This window comes from Ambystoma mexicanum, chromosome 7p, assembly GCF_040938575.1.
Source record: "Ambystoma mexicanum isolate Mex_15411 chromosome 7p, UKY_AmexF1_1, whole genome shotgun sequence".
Lineage (NCBI taxonomy): Eukaryota > Metazoa > Chordata > Amphibia > Caudata > Ambystomatidae > Ambystoma > Ambystoma mexicanum.
In genome coordinates, this window is record NC_090939.1 from 739,702,847 (window position 1) to 739,724,190 (window position 21,344).

Below are 21,344 nucleotides of genomic sequence, written 5' to 3' on the forward strand. Positions count from 1 at the left end.
TGCTTCAATAGTTTGAAAACAGTGCTTTTGATGTTTGGATCACTTCAGGCGAGGGCTAAATTGTATTCAAGGTGCTCACCATTTATTTTCGAGGACTGCAATATTTCAGTAATTAGTAAAGTATAGACACTTGGAATTTACTTAGAATTGTCTCCTGGTGTGTAGGCACATGTTAACAACATTGTTAAAACCTAACGGTATCTTCTGAAACTTCTTAGACAGATTAAGCCTTTCGTCTTGGATAAAAACTGTGAAAAGTTGGCAGGACCTACTATTCTGCCTAGAATTGGTGTGTGCTGGCAAGGGTAGCATCTATAAACTTCATACTGTGCAGAATGAGGCAGTTCGTACTGTGAAAAATACATCACGTAGAGTCCATATCTCAGAATTTTTAAAAACTGCACTGGCTCCGTGTAGCTGCCAGAGTGCAGTTCAAGATGATTACCCTGACCCATAAGTGATTTTATGGTAGGGCTCCTGCTTACCTTAGGGATAGTTTGGTCAAATATGAATCAAGGAGAGTACTGCAGTGTAGTAACACAGATCTTCTTTTCTGTCCTAGAACAAGACGTGTGAATGGAAATGGCAGGTTTTTTTCCAGTTCAGGCAGCTTTTTCCTGCAACTCTCTGGCTAAGGGTTTAAGCCAGGAAAGAAACTTGCTTGCAGAAGCTTTTGAAAACTTGTCTATTCAAATAGTTAATTTTGCTTGATGATCATCTTCTCTTGTGTCCTGTATTTAATGTTGTGTCCTGGGTGTTTATGTGCACTCGATGTCTGCGGGCTATGGCACGTAACAAACATAACAAAAAATAAATGGAAGCGATGATCTGCTTCGTTATACGCTTGCATAGCCCCCTCCCATACACCCCACCGGTAACATTTGAAGTCAATTTTGTATGCATATGTGCATTACATGAAGCTGAAAAACAATCTATGAAAATTATGTGAATGCTTATCATTTGTTTGCAATTATTGGTATATGACGCCATACACTAGCCTTTGAGGGCAATATCTAAAATAAGATATCTGTATGTGGCAGCTAATTGGAATTCATGCTATTTGGGTGCCTGGACATTTGAATTGATTGTTTGCCATATGCTGTAAGGATCTAACATTTTGTGCCTGGGTTTTGATGAGACATGTGGCATGTTTCTTTGCTAACAATGTGCCCACCTGGCAGATGACTTTACACAGTAAATCATCAAATAAGTTGTAATCTGATGTCCATATCGTGTATGTGTGTACCCAGGAGTTAATGACAGTATCTGCCATGTTAGGAGAATGTCTGGCATGAGTACACAGCCATTTGATGAAAATTATCTGGCATAGGTCTCTGTGCGTGTTGTGTGATGGGAGTCATGCATGTGATGCTAATAGCTGCCTCTCAAAACCAGACTTCACTATACAAAAAACAAAATGGGTGGCTGTGTCAGTGTTTTGTTCTTTAATAACGAGCATTGGGACTATTGTCCCAGCCACTAGTCGCAGTGTAGATTCTGCCATCACAGCCATTTGATTTTAACTCCAGAACAGTGAGAAGTAATTCCTGGGCATATATAGAGCTGCTTGAATTAGGTTCATATGGCAGACAAGAAAGTCAATTGGGCATTCTCAATATGGGAAACGTTTCAGATTTTAAGAACATGTGCTAATGAAGGTATTAATGATACCAAGAGTCAGGCCACTGATATTTTAACTTGTCTGTGAAAATGCATCCACTTCTTATCCATCGGTTTCATTGCACCTGCTTGTAAATGATGCCAAACTGTGAACTTAATTCTTGCATGAAACAATAACCAATCACTGTATTTATTTTCTTGTGATGTATAGGATATAAGTAATGTATAATGCCCCTGTAAACAAGTGTTTCTAGGCATAGACAGTAAACCTGGGATATTTTAATAGAGCAAACTTTGATTTTGTACATTTGCCCTACTTCCTATGTGAATCATGTGAATGAGTACAAACCGGAATCTTTCAGGGTCGTGCCACGCAAAGCTTTTTCAACATCACTTTGGCCAAAATAAAAATCAATAAAACACCTTCCATGTGATTGCACTGCTAGAGACTTCAATTATGCTTTCTAGACTGAGGAAGGGCTCATGATTGTTGGATAATGACCCAAGTTATTGTCTGAGGCGAAGCAGTGTATAATGAAATCCATGTGCGAATTTTATGACAGGGATTTATACTGTGCCCAGCTCTCATTGCATGGCCTTCAAGTGCTCTATCCATCAGACATAGAAGTTAAATTTAGAATCTGTATGCATACATATTTTTAGTAGTTTAAATCTAGATGTAAGTTAAGGTGCACGTATGTATGTTACAGTTATATATCCCACAACCAGCCTAGAAACCGTGATATATTGATAAAGTAATTCTTAACTTCTCTTTGAAACAGTGACCATCGAAAAAGAAAACCATTGCAGTGAAGAGTGACATAATATAGAACTGAAAACACAAGAAGCACTCCTTGGTAAGTAGACTTTCCGCCTAGATTCATTTTATTCAGAAATTATTTAACAGTAATCTTCACCAATTGTGAGCAGCTTATTTGAGGGTACAGAGTGATGGGATGTGTAAAGATGTATTTTACATTTAAATTGTAAGCTCTCATTTGGGTGACATGACTTGTCTTGTGTCCCTTAATCATACAGTCCCACCCCTTAATCCTGGGAAAGGAACAGGGAGCCTTTAAGCAAATTCAAATGTATTTAAAAGAATTATAGCCCAATCCAAGCAAAGGTGATCCCCCAGCTTTATGCCAAGGAAGTCACCACAATATTGCTCAATTACAGACCGCTTACAAACAAAAAAAATGTCCCTGCTGCATGTTGACTATTATCAACACACATACACGTTCACTGCTTCTGACTGCTTCCATCTAAGCTACACAAAATAGTTCAATAATTAGTATTGCTGCTTATCGGCCAGTGTGCTCACATTTATTTATATAGCAATAAAAATGCTTCATGTTCTCATAGATTGTCCTCCCACGGATTCCTTAACTTAGATATTTTAGTATCCTGCTTTGCAGTCTCAGAAAGCGTTCGATGTCTCTCAGCTTTACCATTCCCACGGCCGGACATGACGCTGGTGATGGTATAATATGCACACACTGCACACGTTGCCTCAGTGCTATTTTTCTGCATGCACAGCACGCTCATGGAACAGTTCTACTCGCCTCAGCAATTTTCTTCAACTAACTTCTCATTACTTTTTGTGATTTATCATGATGGCCACACTGAAAACAGGTTCCAAGAGATGTGCGACATGTGATCCGAAGATGTTGATCACTGATCCACACAGGATTTGTCTCTGGTACCTCGACGAAGAGCATGAAGGTGTTGAATTTGGCTCCTGCCAATTGATGACCAGTAAGGCCTTGAAGGAGAGAAGGTCAAAGCTCACCCTAGGTCGGTCCGGTTCTAAATCTACGTCTTCCACACTTTCAAAAAGGAAATCTTCCAAAGGTAGGATTTGAACTGGAGTCAAGTCTCCAGAAAGGCTAAGAAAATTCTGCAAACATTCGAAGCGATGAAGGTCCAAGAGTGATTCCCGTCACTCTTCTTCATCTCAGAAGAAGGATAAAAAACAACACCATCTGTCGTCTTCAGATTCCTCGCCCGGCAAGGGTCCAGTATGTTGCCTCAAAAAGACTGCCTCAGTGGCCGAATGGGGAACATTTCCATGAGAAAATGAAGGAACTGTTTTCGAAGGTGGCCACTCCTGGTCCCTCAAAAAAAAGCTATTGATCTCACTGCATCCTTCAAGACCGGCAGGGAGTTAAGTAAGGTTTCGACCCATGCTCCCAAAAGCATGAGTCATAAGACCTCAGAGATTTCCTCTGGAGTGGCATCAATGAAGTCGACCGCTCAGATAGCATCATAGCCAAAGACTTTAGTGATTTCCTTCTGGAAGGAGTCAAACAGAACTTCGAAGTCAGCCTCTGAATAAAAACCCCACCTTTGACCTTTACTATATAGGCTTCACTCTGCCAGGCTCGAGCCTGTCTTTCACCTTTCACTTTATCACACAGTTCTGCACAGGCTTCCCTCTGCTGGGCTCAAGCCTGTCTTTCACTTCGTGGAGGTTCCATTCCCCACTTTTTGTGTCAGGTGTCTTTTTCACTGTCGTAGTTTAAAAACGGCAAGGATTTTACATAGACCTCTGCTTGTCCACTTCGACCTCTCTCAACAATTGTACAATCCACAGTCTTCCTCCTCTTACAACACCAATGCCTTTTGGTACTTGTAGTTTTTTATTCTCTTTGGTTTGCCTTCTCGGGATCTTTCATAGTTCATATATTTTGCCCTCTTGGCATATTCAGCATTCACATATTTTGCTTTTCATTCATTCAACTTTCTTTCGGGATCGCAATTGCTTTCTTGCCTTTGGTTTCCAATTAACTCAGAACCTTTCACAGACTTTCGAATGTGCGATTTTTTTGTTTTGTTTTTTTTGTCTTTTTTTTTCCTTGCAGAACCACTCTGTTACTTTGTATCCATTCCTTTTACAATTCAGCAATTGTTCTTTCCATTATGTGTTTTATCGGCATATGCGCAACCTTCAGCTTTTGAGTAAGTTTCTTTTGTTTTTAACACAAACTAGACATTTGTTGCCTTCGATAACTCACTGCTTGTGTTACTCAGCCTTCTTTCTTCAACGCTCTTCATGCAGCAGTCAAGGCCGTTTCCAACGCCAGCTCTGCTCTTCCCCAACTATATCGTATACCCGGGAGGGTCGAGGGCGGTACCTTGAAGGTTTCTTTCTTCTCACTCAGTTTCAGTCTTGGAATGCTTACGGCTTCCTGAAAGTGGGGGATTCTCGCCTGGCTCTCTCTCAATCTTCGTAACTGCAGATCAGCCCCTTGGCCTTCTGACTTCCATCGCCTGGTTCGCATCAGCCCTGAAAGAGCTGTTCCGTCTCGTAACCAGCCTCTCTTAAAGTGTGCCTGTCGTGCCACTTTGTGTCCGTCTGAACGGGAGTGTTAACAAGTGGCAGGTATATATGGTTTAGATTATGTGCCTGACTCTGCCTGGCCTCATTACAGGGAAAGAGCCAGTGCAAGTCAGTGGAGGTAATCTGCCTGACCTTATTCTTCATCTTCCTCGGCTCAGTAGTGTGGCCAATGTAAGGTGGGGAGGAAGTATGGTAGCTGTAGTTTCTCATAAAATAAGTAGGGATAGGGTTTAGTTGGGTTGTGGAAATAAGGGGATACCATGTCTCGCCATCAGGTGATCCTCACTTGCTTGTCCAGCAGGGTCGGGATCCAAAAGCTATGGCTCTTCCCTGGCCACCTGTGTACAGGATCCCTGGGGACTAGGTTGTGAGACACCCTGTAGTTTTTCACAAATGTAAGAGAGTCCTGGGTTTAAAGAAGGAAGATGCCAATACTCAAAATTCGTTTACCCCGCCCACTTTTTTTTTTTCTTGGCCCTCAGTTTTATTTTGAGCTGAATGTGAGCTACTGTTAAACTGGCTCCCCCTTGGTCCTGGGGAGGATATTATTAGTTCTGCAGTTAATATATAATGAAGAAAAGAGGGCATGGAGGTACAGACGACTGTTTGAACTCATTTTGAAACAACAATGAGTGTTTAACAAGTGGCCTCGGAGTTCCTAATTTTCAGGCATATCACTTGGCGTTTTCAGTTCAATGTTTTGTCCCATTTCTCAATGACAATCCAGATGTCATTTGAGAAATGGGACAATTGCTGAGGCAGCCCTTGCGGGTCCGTTGACACCCAGAGTGATACTTTCCACAATGACAGTTCCAGGAGGTAAAAATATTCCCACTATTGAATTTTTGCAAAGTGCTTGGAGAGACATACTGGGCCTACTGAGGGTTGATGCTTTGAAGGCGCCAGATGCCTCTATCTGGTTTAATGCTGGGATTAAAGACAATGGGAGGACGCTATTCTGGTCAGAATGTTTTTTTGAGTCGGGTCAGATGGATCCGAGATTTCGAAAAAGATGGAAATCGGCTGAAGGCTGCAGAGGTCAAAGCAAAATTGAATATTCCAGGCTTCTCGAACATGGATTATAGATGGTTGAAAAAAGCCGTTGGTAAGGTGGATTGGACAAAGGGCCTGGGTTTGGATCTCTTTACTATTAACCCCAAAAAAGGAGGAGGGCTGGCTAGCAAGGTTTATAAATTGATTGTTGCAAGCTATAAGGAGAATGACAATTTACGGGAAGAATGGAGTAAGAGACTTGGTGGTGATATTTCTACTGAACTCTGGCAGAGAATGTGCACAAATTTCAATCTTTGTTCGATTAATCTGGGTGAAAGTTCTAGGCAAATAAAATTCTTAAACAGAGTCTATTGGAGTCCTGAACACTTGTACAAAAGAGGTCTCGCTGATTCTGATGAATGTTGGGGCTGTGTCCACCAGATCAGTACTTTGGAACATATGATGTGGAATTGCATAAGAGTGCATGATTTTTGGCTGGAAATGTGTACAATATGTGAGGCGGTGCTTGGCGAGAAGATTGATTTTGATTTTAAGACGATGATACTAGGCGGGGATGAGTTGCTGGAAGATTTTCCAATTTCTCAAAAAAACGTGGCTTTTTAGAAGTGCTATAATTGGTAAGAAAAGGATTTTACGTGGGTGGAAATCTAAGGTCTCACCGTCTATTAGTGACTGGGTTGGTGAAATGAATAAACTTGCTGACATGGAACGGACAATTTACAGGAGGGAAAAGAAGGTGAATCTTTTTGGAAAAATATGGGGGACATTTTTGGACTTGTACTGGTTTCACTATATCTTGATGATATTGCTGGCTGGGGGAGTGGTGTTTTGAATATGTATTTAGGACCTAGATTAATTGTTTACAATGTTTTAATAATTGGAGATGTCTTGCCGATATGATTGTTTGGTGGGGGGTTTGATTTGTATACATTTTAGGATTTATTTGTATAGTTTAGCACTGTTTTCGCAAAGGTTCCGTTGCTCATATGTCATTTAATCCTTCTTTGGTTTTGTGCTTGCAATGTCTTTTTCTGAATAAAATGAAAATACATATTTAAAAAGGAATTTTGAATGCATGATGTTCTTAAAAATATCTCTTACAATTCTTAAAAGGACTGACAAACACATTCTCACCTGCCCCTTTTCTAGTTTCATCCTCCGATTTGAAACCTGGTACTAGCTTTTTAATTGGAACTCCATTTGAAACTCAACTTTTGTCCCCTCAGGTTATTAACCTTGAAAAACATATTTTTATTAGCCATCACTTCTCGCAGAATGAATGAGCTACAAGCATAGTCATGCAAACCACCGCACAATTTACTATATTCTCCAAGGATAGGGTAGTTCTGAGAGTGTTTACCTCCTTCCTTCCCAAGGTGGTATCTGAATTTCATCTGACATAAAAGATAACACTACCATCTTTGTATCCACCTTCTCATCCTTTTAAGGATGAAGAGAGGTTTTACATACTTGACCCTACATTTCTAGAATGCCAAATGTCAGACAAGTAGACCAACTCTTTATTAATTATACTGGCCACAAGCTAGGCCAAGCTGTCACCAAAAAACTTAACACATTTCATCAGCCTATGGATCACAAAGTGGTAATCCATTGCTTGAAAAGACACTCCAGACAATCTAAGAGCTCATTCCCCCAAGAGAGTGGCAAACAATTTAGCTCTCCACAGAGGTGTACCAGTGCAGGACATTTGCAATTCCGCAACTTGGTCCTCACTTCATTCTTTCTCAAATCACACTTTCAAGCCGGACACAATTACCTTGGAAGAGTGATTCTGCACAATATTACGCGCTAATCAAAATTGTACAAAATCACCCCACTTCTCACACCTCCATCTACAAAACTGCAATAGGAGTCTAAGATGAGAAATCAGTGGGAGGACACAATTTATTAGAAGAACAACTTACTTGCCACTGGTAATGTTCTTTCTGATGTATGTTCCTCCCACGGATTTCTCATTGCCCTCCCAACCTACCCCTCTGACTGTGGGTCAATTTATTATTACTTTTCTCTTCCAACACCAATAACATTAGGGAGTGGGCACTGTTCTCTGAAGATGTGAGTGCACATCTGTCAATCTACTTCTATACATTTGTCTTCAGATGTACAGAGTTTGGGCTGGGGATTGTAATATTCTCCAGTAAAAAGGCCAATGTTAAAGCAGCCCTGTCCTGTCACAAACTGTGCATTTCAGGATAAAGGATTGCACATGTTTGACAATTTGCACGATTTTCTCTGATGGGAACTCAAGGATTCTCTTTTAAATTATTATTAATTTTACAAAAAACAAATCTGCATTTAAGTTGCACAAAAGCTGTCAATTTTATGCATTGTAAATGAAATATCACTTGCATTCAGTTTCAAATGGAGAACACAGTGCCACTACATTTTACACTGCCTGTGTCCCTTTTTAAAACTAGTATCCCCTTGGTTTTCCCATTCCACCCTTTCTTCTAGGGAGTTACCATGGAAAGCACTATGTGTCGTCTGGATTTCAATGGGGCTCTTAACGTTAAGCAAGGTCCCTTTCAGCTGCCTGTCTGGAGACCAGTCTCCATTATGGCTGCTCATTCCTTTCTAAAAGGGCTCCTGTCTCAAACCTGCTTGGAAACAACTCCTCCAGTGGTCTACGTTCTCATTACCAAGCCATCTTTTACTGGTCCTATCCAGAAAAATCAATATCCTTTTCATTCTCTCCTTTCTATCTGTGTGCAAGGATATTTTATTATATACAACTCCTCCACTAATCTTGTGACTGGCAGGATCCACCCCAAGCCTTTTGACTGTAAAGGGAGGTTGGGAAATATCCTAATCTTGTAGATCATGTGAAGGAATCATGAAGCAAGACACAGACCATGGACTTAAAGTTCAAACAAAAGTAGTTTATTAACTTAAATGTTATGTTGGATGAAGGCCTAACGTGCCCTATGCTAAGGTGGGATTTCCCTACCTCAACTAAACTAAGGAAAGTCTGAGTCAAAGAGTTCAACTTAATAGCCTGCCTGTGTCAAAAACCTACTCTTGCCCTCACAACTAGAACAAACAAATGTGTAGGAATGTCAAAGGCAAAATAAAAATAAACAGTGTTTAACTTAGTTCTGATTGTCTTCCAGCTTACAGCTTCCTCTCAGCTCCCCTTCCCCAAGCACAAGAAAGTTCCATGAAAAAGAGTCTATAAGTTTACCTTTCTCCAGTTCAAGGTAATATAGTTCAGAACCATTCCTGAGTTCCTTTCCCCAAACATCTGCTAACACAATCAAAACAAAGAGGGGGTCTTGAGATTCAGATCCTAAGAAAACACATACACACCTGGCAGGTCTCAGGGTTCCCTTCCCCAAGTCTTCAATGTTTCACACCAGGTTCCTTGGTACTTGCTCCGGTGCACCACGTTACTTTTACTTGTCCCGGGGATCCCTTCCCCAAGTTGCAAAACACAATCCAGCAAAAGGGGTTCTTGAGGATCAAATTCCAAGACAACCCACATGAACTCGCCAAGTCTCAGTGTTCCCTTCCCCAAGACTTCAATGTTATACTTGCTAGTTAGCTTTCCTTCAGCTTTTAATATATTTGATTTCAAAGTTCAGGTTCATTTGGTTGTGCAACTATTATTTGGTTTTGTTAATATGCAGTTCAGTTCAGATTTGTATGCAATCTTGTGGTGTTTAATTATATTCAGATTTGAGCTTTGAATCCATTTGTTGTTCCCCATGTATTCAGTGTTCAAACCTTACTGGTTTGCTTCAATGTTATTGTTCTCTTAAATTCAGAGCTTAACATACGTTGGCTTTCTTTAAGTTTCCCTTCTGGTTCGGTTTTCCATATGCATTGGCTTTCTTTAAGTTGCTCTTTTGTTCAGTATTTAATATGCATTGATTTTGATAATGTTTCTTCTAAAGGGTACAAACACTTCGACAGCCCGTTAATTGGTTAAAAAAGGAAGGCTTTGTTTTATTCAGAGACTTTCAAAAAACGTGATTGTTCCTTTAACAAGGCACGCAACCACTCCGTTACATTGTAAACATCCCTGCTCTCATTCAACAATAACATTACGTGCCTCACAGTTACAGTACTGCTGGGTTTTTCTATTGGAACTCACCGGTTCGCTGTGAAGTCTTTTCCGATGTCGCGCTGGCCACAAACTAGGCGACTTTTTTTCTCAGGATACTTTCTCTGCCCCTCACACGCTCTTGCAGCGCCACGGGAGAACGAGCAGTCTTGCCGATTGAATGACTCCTCATTTGGTCTTCTTCCTTCACCTCGCCTCTGTTCCACAGAGCTCATGCTTCACACTTTCCCAGACCCTCAGGTGCTTCGATCGTCAGTGGGTTCCTACGACTACAGCAGGGCTCACCACGGCTTCCATCAGTGTCTCGCCTCTCTCCTGTCACCTACTGCACACGACTCTTTTATACACATGGGTTGTGTGATAGGATTGCAGGTGTGAGTCCTCTTAATTGCCTAACTATAGTTAGGCTGATTAGCATGACATGCCTGATCTTAACAATGGTACTCTTCTGAGGCCGTCTTCCTTGTCTCAGTAACAAAGTGGTGCATGTTAGTATGCATTACTCCTAGTTGCCTCTTCCTAGTCCCAGTACTGACAATGGTTGTGTGGAGAAATTAGGGGTGCTGGCTTATAATGGCACATAAAGGACGGGGGAGGGTTAGGTTTGTCATCAATGGGGGGGAAAAAGGGGTACCATGTCTCGCCTAATTCATATTTACCCCTTTTCGCCCTTTTTCTGGTGTATCTGGGCTGATGGTGTTTTATACCTTTTTCCTTGATTAATGGAACATGGATAACTATATCCCATCACTTTAGCAAGGGACATGGGGAAATACCATGTCTGGCCTGAGTATTTCTCACTTCTGTGAGAAACCTGAAGGTGCTTCAGCCGCTAGTCCCCGAGGATCACTCATCCAGGTGGCCAGGACACGGCCATTGCTTTTGGACCCAGTTCCTAGGGGTGGACCAATGCGGAAGGATCACCTGGATGAGGTGTCTTCGGGGAGTGGAAGTGTGACACCGGGCGGCGAGACGCAGTATCCCCTTCCCTGTAACACCTTTTCCCCATCCTACCAGGATACTTAGGAACTCCACCCCCTCGCCCCACCTTTTCCGACACAAACACTTTCTCACGGAGAGAAAAGGGACTAACACCCGAGCCGTATACCTCACATGACCCAATACAGTGGTCGAGCAGGGTCAGGCAATTACTGATCATTACACACACCTGACTTCCATTACACTTCCCCACACGGATAAAAGGCAGAGCACAAAAGCACACTCTGAGCAAGGCAAAGAACATGAGGAAACAGCAGTTCCAAGATGGCAGTTTAATACAAGGAGAAAGATGCAAGATCAAAGAGGGTTACAAGTAAGGAAGTTACCTTGACCTTTTCAGAGAAAGACTGTTACATTCATGAGCCTTCGAGAATAAGAAACATAAGACCTGGAATCAAAGCTGAAGAAACCTGCACTGTGTGTTGGAAGTACCCAGGGTTCTCCCGCGTCGATAGCCAAGACAGGGAGGAATGTTTGCTGCTGTGGGGGGCGTGGCTAACTAGCCATGAAGTAGGACGTGTCTCGTAGAGCTGCTCCTGAAGATCCGAAATAGATCCGGTAAAAACATGCAGAAAAACGACTCGCGGTCCCCATAAATAGAAGCATGGATGTCGGCACAAGTGCCCCGCACTAATTCAAAATTGCAAGTGAATCGGATGGTGAAACGGGCAGGAAAGAGGCTTTTTTGTGATGCGGCCGCACCGAAATGCTGCGGCACAAAATGGCGGACAACAAAGGAAATGAGGCTGATGCTGTAGAAGTCACCATATAGACCCGGGCAGCAGAGGCTGGAGAGGAGGACCGGCATTCGGGGATTGTGCAGGGCCTGCTTGTGTTGCTTTGAACTATATCCACCCTGCCAAGCCTATTGTAAAACTCGGAATGGGAGCGCTCTGCACCGTGGGCACAGCGTATGCATTGCAATGAAAAGGCAGAGAAAAACCCGCGCTGTGCAAGGGAAGCCAGCGCGGATCTTACCATACATTTCTGCTACTATACACAAAGTCACTGGGTCGGAGCCGGCGAAGCGGAAACATTGCCTTCACAAACAAAGGGCGGTGAAAGTACCGGCGCGAGGTGCGTGGCATATTTCTGCTGCATTTAAATACAGAATTTAATAACAAACTGCATGCCCGCTTTCCTGCCACTATATCAGAGGGAATCATCGCCTCACATATGACAAGTGCGATAGGTGCGCCTGTGGGATGCAGGGTGCATGACGCTGGAAACCTGCTGAAAGGAGGAAGGGAGTGCCTTCCTGATTTACTCGAGGACATAAGCCTGGGCAATTGAGCTAGCCTTGGGCATTACATGAAGAAAATGGGGTGCAGGTACTCACGCAGGAATACTGTGCTATGCAATACGGATGCGACGGCACCTAGAAAGAACTGCACCTGGCTCATCCCGAGTAAATGCTGGATGACTGTATGGACTGAATAAAGGTACCTGATGAGTGGACTGCTGACAGTGTAGGCAGACCCTCGCTGAGGGGCTTCTGTGGCACCAGGTACTGTAAGAGTTCGAGGAGCGATGGAGTGACGCTGGAGGAGAGGAGGGTATGTCCGTTGCCCTAGAGAACGAATGTGCAGGCTATTGATTGCCACTGTGGTGGAAACATTGTAAGTAGGGTTGAGTTCAAACACTGGCGATATTAGAAACGTGGGAGGACGCAACCCATTTGAAATACAGCTCAATGCCTAGTAATACACGTTGCAGTTCTCGGAGGATAACGCTGCCAGGCTCCAACTGTCCTTGTGGGTTCATAGCTGAACAAGCTAACTCAATTGGCACGTTACAACAACACTAGAGCTAGACATACAGGCAAGATAGCACAATGACGGCGAGAGGGTCTAAGCCCAAGGCCAACCAACCCACAATGGATGTCTTTGCCAAGATCCAACAGACCCCTATTGCATCGGCGCAGGGTGCAGCAGTTGCGCCTGAGGAAGGTACCCCAACAAAAGAAAACCATAAAATCCTAGCAGCTATAATGGAGTTGAAGGCCGCATGGGGAATAACAGTGGCGTACCTATGAACTGCATTGGAGACCAAAATAGATGCAGTGGGAATAGAAGTTGCCCTACTGCGACAAGATGTCAGAGCGCTCGCAGAAAGAACGAGTGGCCTGCAGAGTGCGGTGAAAACCAACACCGAAACCAGCGCAAGCAACACAAAGGAGGTTCATATATTGAAGCAGCAGGTAGCTAACCTTGAGAACCGAGCGGAAGAAGCAGAAGGAAGGTCGGCCTGCCGGAAGGGGAAGGAGGTCAGGACCCCACAGACTATGTGGAGAATATGATCCTGCAAGAGATGGGGTCTGACAAACTTTCACAGGGATTTACTGTCGAGCGAGCGCACAGGGCCTTGATGAGGAGACCGCTGCCTGGGGCTCCCCCCACCCCCTGAGCAATAATTGCAAAGATCCTGAACTATAAAGACAGAGAGAAAATTCTGGAGTATTTTCGCAAAGGAGGAACGATGGAGAGAGCATCTGCAACCGTCACAGCGTATCCTGATTACACCATGCTAGTGCAGAGACAGCGTTACAGCTATGTGGCGGTCAAGAGGAGGCTGTGCACGGCTGGAATTAAGTAAATGCTACTGTATCCTGCGAAGCTCAAAGTCCTGCATAAAAGCAAAGCGTTTTTTTTCGACTCTCCAGAGGAAGCGGCAGCATGGTTGGACTTGCAGGGCTGTCCTGAGCGAGAAGGAGAGCAGGACCGTGAGGAGCACGATAAGTGATGGGGATTTTCATTTATGACAAAATTATAAATGGGGGAGGCGTCCCGGAGGAGACTATGGCACAGATATCAAGGGAAGGGGAATAGATGGGTAACGCCGGAGTTGTATTGTGCTACCCTGGGACTTATTGAACTGGATTATAGAGCATAAAGTACACGTGTAAACTGGGCAGCATGGAGCATGGTGAATCTGAAGCAAACAGGAGCAGCAGGATGATGGCACCCTACCCCTGAGAAGTAGTAGTAAGGCAGCCACTAGGGTGACTTTACCCTGCTGAGCCACGGGTACAGGCTATTGCCAGAAAGGGCTAGATGTGGGGGTGTCTGAGATCCAGTGATGGAGCTGGGCAAAAGTTGGGGAGGGCATTGTTGGGGCAGGGAAGGGAGGTGGGAGGGAGGGGATTTGGGGTGGTTGCTGTGTTTTTAGTTAAGGGGAATTTCAGTTGGGGACCGAGCCTATACAGAAAGGGAATAAACTTGGATATGGACTGCACTGATGGGAGGAAGGATGTGATTCTAATAGGCCATGGGGGACCTTAAAATAATTACTTGGAACGTTAGGGGGCTCAATAGCTACTTAAAAAGGAACAAGGTTATGTTACATCAGCATAGACAAAAGATAGACCTAGCCCTGTTGCAGGAGACTCACCTGACGCGGGATAGGATGGAAATGATTGGGAAGAAATGGAAGGGAACTGTGGTGGGTTCATCATATTCGGCTTATGCTAGAGGAGTACTTATCACGGTGGCGCCACATGTCCCGTTTCAGCTGGTACAGACAATATTTGAGACGGATGGGAGGATGGTCATAATGAGGGGAATGGTGGAAAATAGGGAGATAAGTATTGTAAATACGTATGCCCCGAACCAAAACACAGCAGCATATTTTAGAACAGTGTGCAACAACCTTAGCATGTGTGTGGGGAGTGGGGTGATATGGGGAGTAGACTTTAATTGCGTACTAAACCCTAAGGTTGATAGATCGGATGGGAAAATCGATAGACCCGCCCCAGCCGCTAAGGCGTTGCAGACACTGCTGAATGACTTTGGGTTTGGAGATGTGTGGAGGACACGACACCCCCATGAGAGGCAATATTCGCATTATTCTGTCCCACAGCAGTTACATACTAGGTTGGACTATGTTTTTGTCACACCAGATGTACTGACGGAGATCACACAAGCAGAATATAAAGCGAGGGTCCTTTCGGACCACTCGCCCATGATCCTTGGGTGGCAATACCGACCCCAAGAGCAAGGATTCCGACATGGCACCTCAGAGCAGAGGTGCTGAGAGACCCCCTTTTTAGGGAAGATATGAGGGATGAGATTGTTAACTACTTTGAAATTAATACTGGGAGTGTGGACTTGGCGGGTACGTTGTGGGAAGCCTTTAAAGTTGTGTTGAGAGGGGTAGCTATAGCAAAATCTAAAGGATTGCAGGGAGGGATCCTGGCTGACATAGGGAAACGGAGGAAGAATTGGAAAGGGCATTGAGGGGAGAAAATAACACCAAGGAAGACACCGACCTGATACTCTGGTTGCAGCAGAAATGTGCTGGGCAATGGGAAAGACTGTGTAACCTTAACTACAAAAAATATATAGACACACAACATGCGGGAGGGGACAAACCGGGAAGGATCTTGGCGTGGCTATATAAAAGTGAAACCCCCAGACCCATGATTAAAACAATAACAAGGGAAGATGGTAGTGTAGTTGATACCCAAGAGGGAGTTAACCAGGAGTTTGCAGACTATTACAGGCTACTATATGGGGATGATGGGGAGAGTAATTGCGCGACGATAGAAACACCGGAGGATATAGGATTGCCACAGATCAGTGCTGAAGAAAGAGAGGAGCTGGATGCACCAATTACTTTAGAAGAGCTAGAAAAGGTGGTGAGTCAGTTGCCCACCAGTAACACTCCGGGGGCGGATGGACTCCCAAGTGAATTCTATAAAGTATTTAAAGGAGACGTGCTCCCCCCGCTGTTAGAAATGTTGAATGAAGTGTACGAGCTGGGCAGACTGCCAGAGTCACTTCGAGAAGCAATTATAATACCGCTTCCCAAGCCTAACAAGCCGGGGCATAGCTGCGGCTCATATAGACCCCTGTCGATGTTAAATCAAAACAGAAAAAGACTGACGACTGTTTTGGCAAACAGACTGCGGAGGGTTATCGCCAAACTGATACATCCTGACCAGAAGGGCTATGTCCCGAATAGGAAGATATCCAATAATCACAGACGCCTTCATCGAGTTATTGAGTATGGAAACGAGAACGAAGGGGAATTGGCAATTGTGTCACTGGACGCAATAAAGGCCGTCGACTCGGTCAAATGGCCATGGCTGTTGGTGGCCATCGCTGGCTATGGGATGGGGCCTGGATATCTACAGTGGGCGAAAATGTTATATAGTGAACCGCTGGCCAGAGTTAAAACAGGATGGCAACTCCGTAGGGGTACCAGACAAGGATGTCCTTGGTCTCCTATGCTCTATTTATTGGCCCTGGAATCCCTAGCGTTATACTTGAGACAGCAATATGATGCGATAGGCATTGCCGTGGGAGGGGAACGACATCTGATCTCCGTATATGCGGATGACAAATTGTTGTACTTGCGACACCCGGAGGAAAACCTCCAATACATATTGGAAGTGATGGGAAGATATGCGGGGCTGTCTGGTATAGCGGTGAACCCTCAGAAATCTAGCATGTTCCCATTGGGTGGATATAAAGGGGATCCCATTGAAACAGCTACCAGTGTTACAGATACCTTGGGAGGTCAGCACTTTTCGCTATTTGGGGATAGCTATATAACACACGGTGGAAGAGGAGCATAAGCGCAACACGGAGGTAGCCATTAAGAAAATTGAAAATTGCATGAGCTTCTGGGTGAAACTACCTTTAGCAATGATGGGACGTGGGGCAATGCTGAAGATGGCGGTCCTACCTAGGCTCCTGCACTATTTTGGGAATATATCGCACTTGATACCAAAGAAGTTCTTCACTAGACTGGACAGTATGTGCTGGGATTTTCTGTGGCATGGTACACAGAACAGGGTGGCCCTCTGGAAGCTGCAGAATATCTATGAGAAAGGGGGGATAAAACTGCCTAATTATGAAGTCTATTAGATAGCAAGCCAACTGCAATATGTTGCTAAATGGCTGTCAGAGGAGGTGACCTCTGAATCCAGGTTGTTTGGACAAGATTGTGCCCCATTTTATTTGAGAGATTATGTGGCTGCTCAAGGCGGAAATGGAAGGGCGCCGAAAGATGATGGTACTTGGATGGAAGATGTGGCACAGGGTATGCCAGATGATGGAGAACCCATATCAGTGTTCCCCGCAAGTACCCCTAGTTGCACTGGCGGGTGGAGAAAAGCAACTAAGGATGATAATCAGAAACCACTGGGAACCGGTTGGGATAGCAACAATGGGTGATATTTGGCAAGAGGGGACTATAATAGATTTTGAGGTGTTGGTAGAGGAAACCGGGTTGCATACTGGCCAGTATATCGCGTACCACAGAATGGTGCAGAGAATTAAGAGAACATGGCCTCAGGTGGTGCTGTAGGAAGAACCAGATGCTACCATAGATATAATATATGATATTGCAGAGGGGGGCCATGCGATATCTAGAATATACAAGATGATGATGTCTAACGTCAGAAAGGAGGTAATACAATTGAGACAAGACTGGGAAGCGGAAGTGGGAGCCCCGATGGAAGATGGGATGTGGGAACGAGTCCAAGGGTATCGTAAGAAGGTGTCGAGGAATGCAAGACTACATCAGATGCAACTGTATATCACGCATTGGGCGTATGACACCCCAGAGGATATCTAGGTTTAAAAATGCAGGACGGCAAGCATGCCCTAAATGTGATGAAGAGAATGCAGGTATGATGCGTATGTTTTGGTCATGCCCAGTTACCGAGCACTTCTGGACGAAGTGGCACACAAACTAGCAGAAAGTGGGGTTAAGATTGTGGTCGATACAGTGTGGGCCTGCTTGTTGGAGGGGTTCCCTAGACCACGGAAACTCCACCTTGTGAGCAAACTAAAGGACCTGGCATATGCGCTTGCAAAGAGGAGAATTGCCATGGGGTGGAAGACATGCCACAAAACACGACTAGAGGTATGGTGGAAGGATTTGCAGAAATGGGGGGAGGCAGAAACCATGGTGTGGCAAGAAGCGAGCAGCGCTGGGGGGAGGAGGAGACCGAGACCCTGATGACCTGGAAATTGTTAATAGCAGAGTTATTTGGGTCAATGCGAGACCCAACGGAACCCACAGAAGGGGACACCCTACCATAGGATGCAGGAACAGCACTTCCCATCATAGAAAAGAGCTGAATGATAGGAGTGCAAGAAATTTCAGCGGCTGACAAATCTAAATAATGCTTTAACTGTTTAGACGGTTTCTTCAGCAATGACCACAACATTTCTATCCTTTCAAGAAAAGAACAATTCACGGGCAACTTCCGACATCTCTACATATGTGCAGATCAGTCAAACAATTCAATAGAAAAAATGTATTTGGGTGCAGACTCCTCTGTGCATCAGACTAATCCGAGCACCCAAGTGTGCTTCTGCTGCAATGGTGTCTGGCTGTGGGTTTGGCAATACCAAACCTGGGCAATCGGCTGATGGTGGTGCAGTTTGCTCCATGTTGCCAAGATTTGGTTGTGCTGTGTGTTGTGACAACTGCCTCTGCTGGTTTGTCTATCACACACAAGAACAATGGCTCGCAGCCCACATCCAACCTCCTATGGCGACATGGGAAAGTGGAGATACTAAAGATTATCTGTCATGGGACAAATTCCATATAAGCTTATTTACCAAACTTTTAACAATTACAAGCGGGTCCTTTTGAAGCAGCAATGACGCATGTATTAAATCAGTTCCGTTTAGTTTATCTAAAAATATGAAGGCTGGGAACATTTGTATTTAATCATAGGTTACATTATTTTGGACTGTAGCTAAGAAAATGGCAACAGTTACTGTAATGAGCAGGAGTGTCCAGGCATTGTAGGTCTCAAACATGTCTGATAAATATTACTGAGATGAGACAAATCATATATACATCTTGAAACCCAAAATCTGTTCAACAAGTCAAACTAAAAACCTTATTTCCATATGCTAAAATCTTACAAAAAATATTGGCATGGAATGGGGTCCAAGCAAATATACGCTATTATCAACAGCACCCCATTTAGTAATGGCAAACGTTAAGGAAGGGGTATTTCTGAATAGGGCAATTAAAGAGGCTTGATCTATTGAGTTTAAGGAAATGATGGAGCGATATGCAATGACTATTTTAATTTTATTTATTGGATGTTTCTAAGGCGCCTATACAACAAATTGTGTTTCAAGGCACCACAAGACAAAAAAGGGGGTGGGGAAACGAGGGAGAAAGATGACTGTAACGGTACTACTAGGCCTTGTGACATTCTCATCGTGCAAGTGCAGTAACAAGAATTGTGAAGGGGGGGCTGCTGGTCTTCATGAAATGCCAAGTGCTAGGATGGGAAGGGAAGTGCAGGGTAAAAAGGTGAGAGAGAAAGTGAAAGTGGGGTGGAGGAGGATGTTAGGAAGAGGGTGACAAGGGCTGGGCACGTGCAAGAAATTGCATGGAGTGCAGTGGGTGAGGGTCCACATGCTAAGTGCGAGGAAGGGGTTGAATGGGCGGGGAGGGCCTGGTGCCCAGTAGAACATAGAGGGACAGTCACTGCAGCAATGGGGGTGTTAGTGAGGAGGGGAGGGAAGGAAGCAGAGAAAATGAGGGCCTTGAGGAGCTTCCGGAACTTAAGGAGATCCGGCATAAGCCTGAGGGGGGCAGGGAGACAATTCCAGAGGGAGGCTTCTGTGGAGGAGAGAGATCTCCCCTCCCCCCGTAGCCCACTCTCTGCTTAGAGAAGCGGCTGGCTTACAGAGAGTTGGAGCAAGAACACTGAAGGACTCTATCAGGGGGGTTTAGGGAGAGAGAGTTGGTTTTAGTGGGTCCCAGGCCCCAGAAAGGCTTGTGGATGATGCAGAGGGTCTTGCGCTTGATCCTAGCATTAACCGGGTGCCAGTGGAGAGATTTTAGGGCTGGAAAGATGCAGTGCCTGGGCTTGAGGCCAAGAATACGTCTTGCAGTCATATCCTGGATTAGTTGAAGGGGGTGAAGTGAGGATAAAGAAATTAGAGAATTGCTGTGAAACAAAATGATACAAAGTGGAATTCTGGGGCATTTAGTAGCACTAATTGCACTTTTGCACTCAAGGACCAATTATAGGGTCCCTCTGAATAAACTTGGTACACTTACAGAACCTATTGAAACCGAAGTTGGGCTAAAGCAGGGTTGCTCCCTAGCAGCAGTATTCTTCAATCTGTACCTCTCGGACCTTCATTGGTACTGGAAGGATTTAACAATCTATCCCGCACTTTTAGCCCATCTTAAACTAAATTGTATCAGTTTTGCAGATGATTTGCTATTATTGGATAGAACTCCGTTTGGGTTGCAGAATACATTGAATCCTTTCTATGAATTTTCTGAATCCCTAAACTTGAAGGTAAATCGGGCAAAATCACAGATCATTATTTTTTCTGATGGGAAGAAAAAAATACAAAAATTGAATTGGTCTATTGGAATGGTAGACCTTCAAGTGGTGAAGGGAGTTGGATATCTGGGATACACCATAACGGATCAGAACTCAAAGAAATGGTGGAACGAGTTGCTATGTGAAAAGCTAAAGCCTTTGACTGCCCAGATGTGTATCATTTATCGAAAATATTGCACCTTTTCTATACTCCCAATTTTTCAATTTTACCTGCTAAAAATCAAACCATGTATTCTGTATATTTTTGATATCTGCACTGCAGAGATTGATGACCTGTTGGACATTGATCAGGTGAAATTGTGGAAAAAGGTGTTAGGGCTTGCAAATTCAATTCCTAATGATATACTCTGACACGAACTGGGCCTATTACTGCTTTCAGCAAATCAGAATTGGAGTTTGTTGAACTACAGTAAAATGTTATCCTCCCAACCCTAAAAAAAATCGCTTTATGAGGATTTGAATATTATGATGGCCTCAGGGTCGCTACCATCTGTATCCAAATTTGTAAAAAAAAAATTGGATGAATTCTTGGAATTAACTATTGTATTAAAGGAAGATATTATAGCATTTTTACCATCCAACAAGCGAAAATTCCAATTGCTGAGCTGGTGTCTCCAGTCAGATCGGATTGGAAATTACAAAGCCTATGAAGAAAATGCACTTTTCAGGAGGAAATTGGGTGCTCTACCCAGATATATTCTCCAATTTCCTGGTTTGACTGCAGGGGGTTTATATTTGTGGTTTGGATTAAACTAATTTCGCACCCATGACCGTGTGCAAAATTGGACTATATATAAGGAAATGCTTGGTATCAGAAGCGGTGAATGTCAGTTCTGTAGTGTTCCGAACATCGTTGAGACCCTGAAACATTTGGTTTTGCACTTACTTTGAGCCGCTGAGAATAGGAGCGCACTATGGAACAAATGTATGTGGGGAAACAGTAT

At 44.0% G+C, this 21,344-nt stretch overlaps 1 protein-coding gene across 11 annotated transcripts in view; it reads left to right on the forward strand.

Annotated features, from left to right (window-relative positions):
• CDKL5 (cyclin dependent kinase like 5) overlaps window positions 1-21,344 on the forward strand; it is a 2,489,742-nt gene that overhangs the window by 143,909 nt on the left and 2,324,489 nt on the right. For all 11 annotated transcript variants that reach the window (XM_069636841.1, XM_069636839.1, XM_069636845.1 and 8 more), the window contains exon 2: window positions 2,403-2,477. The gene's annotated coding sequence lies outside the window, so the exon portion shown is untranslated. The remainder of the gene's footprint in view (window positions 1-2,402; window positions 2,478-21,344) is intronic.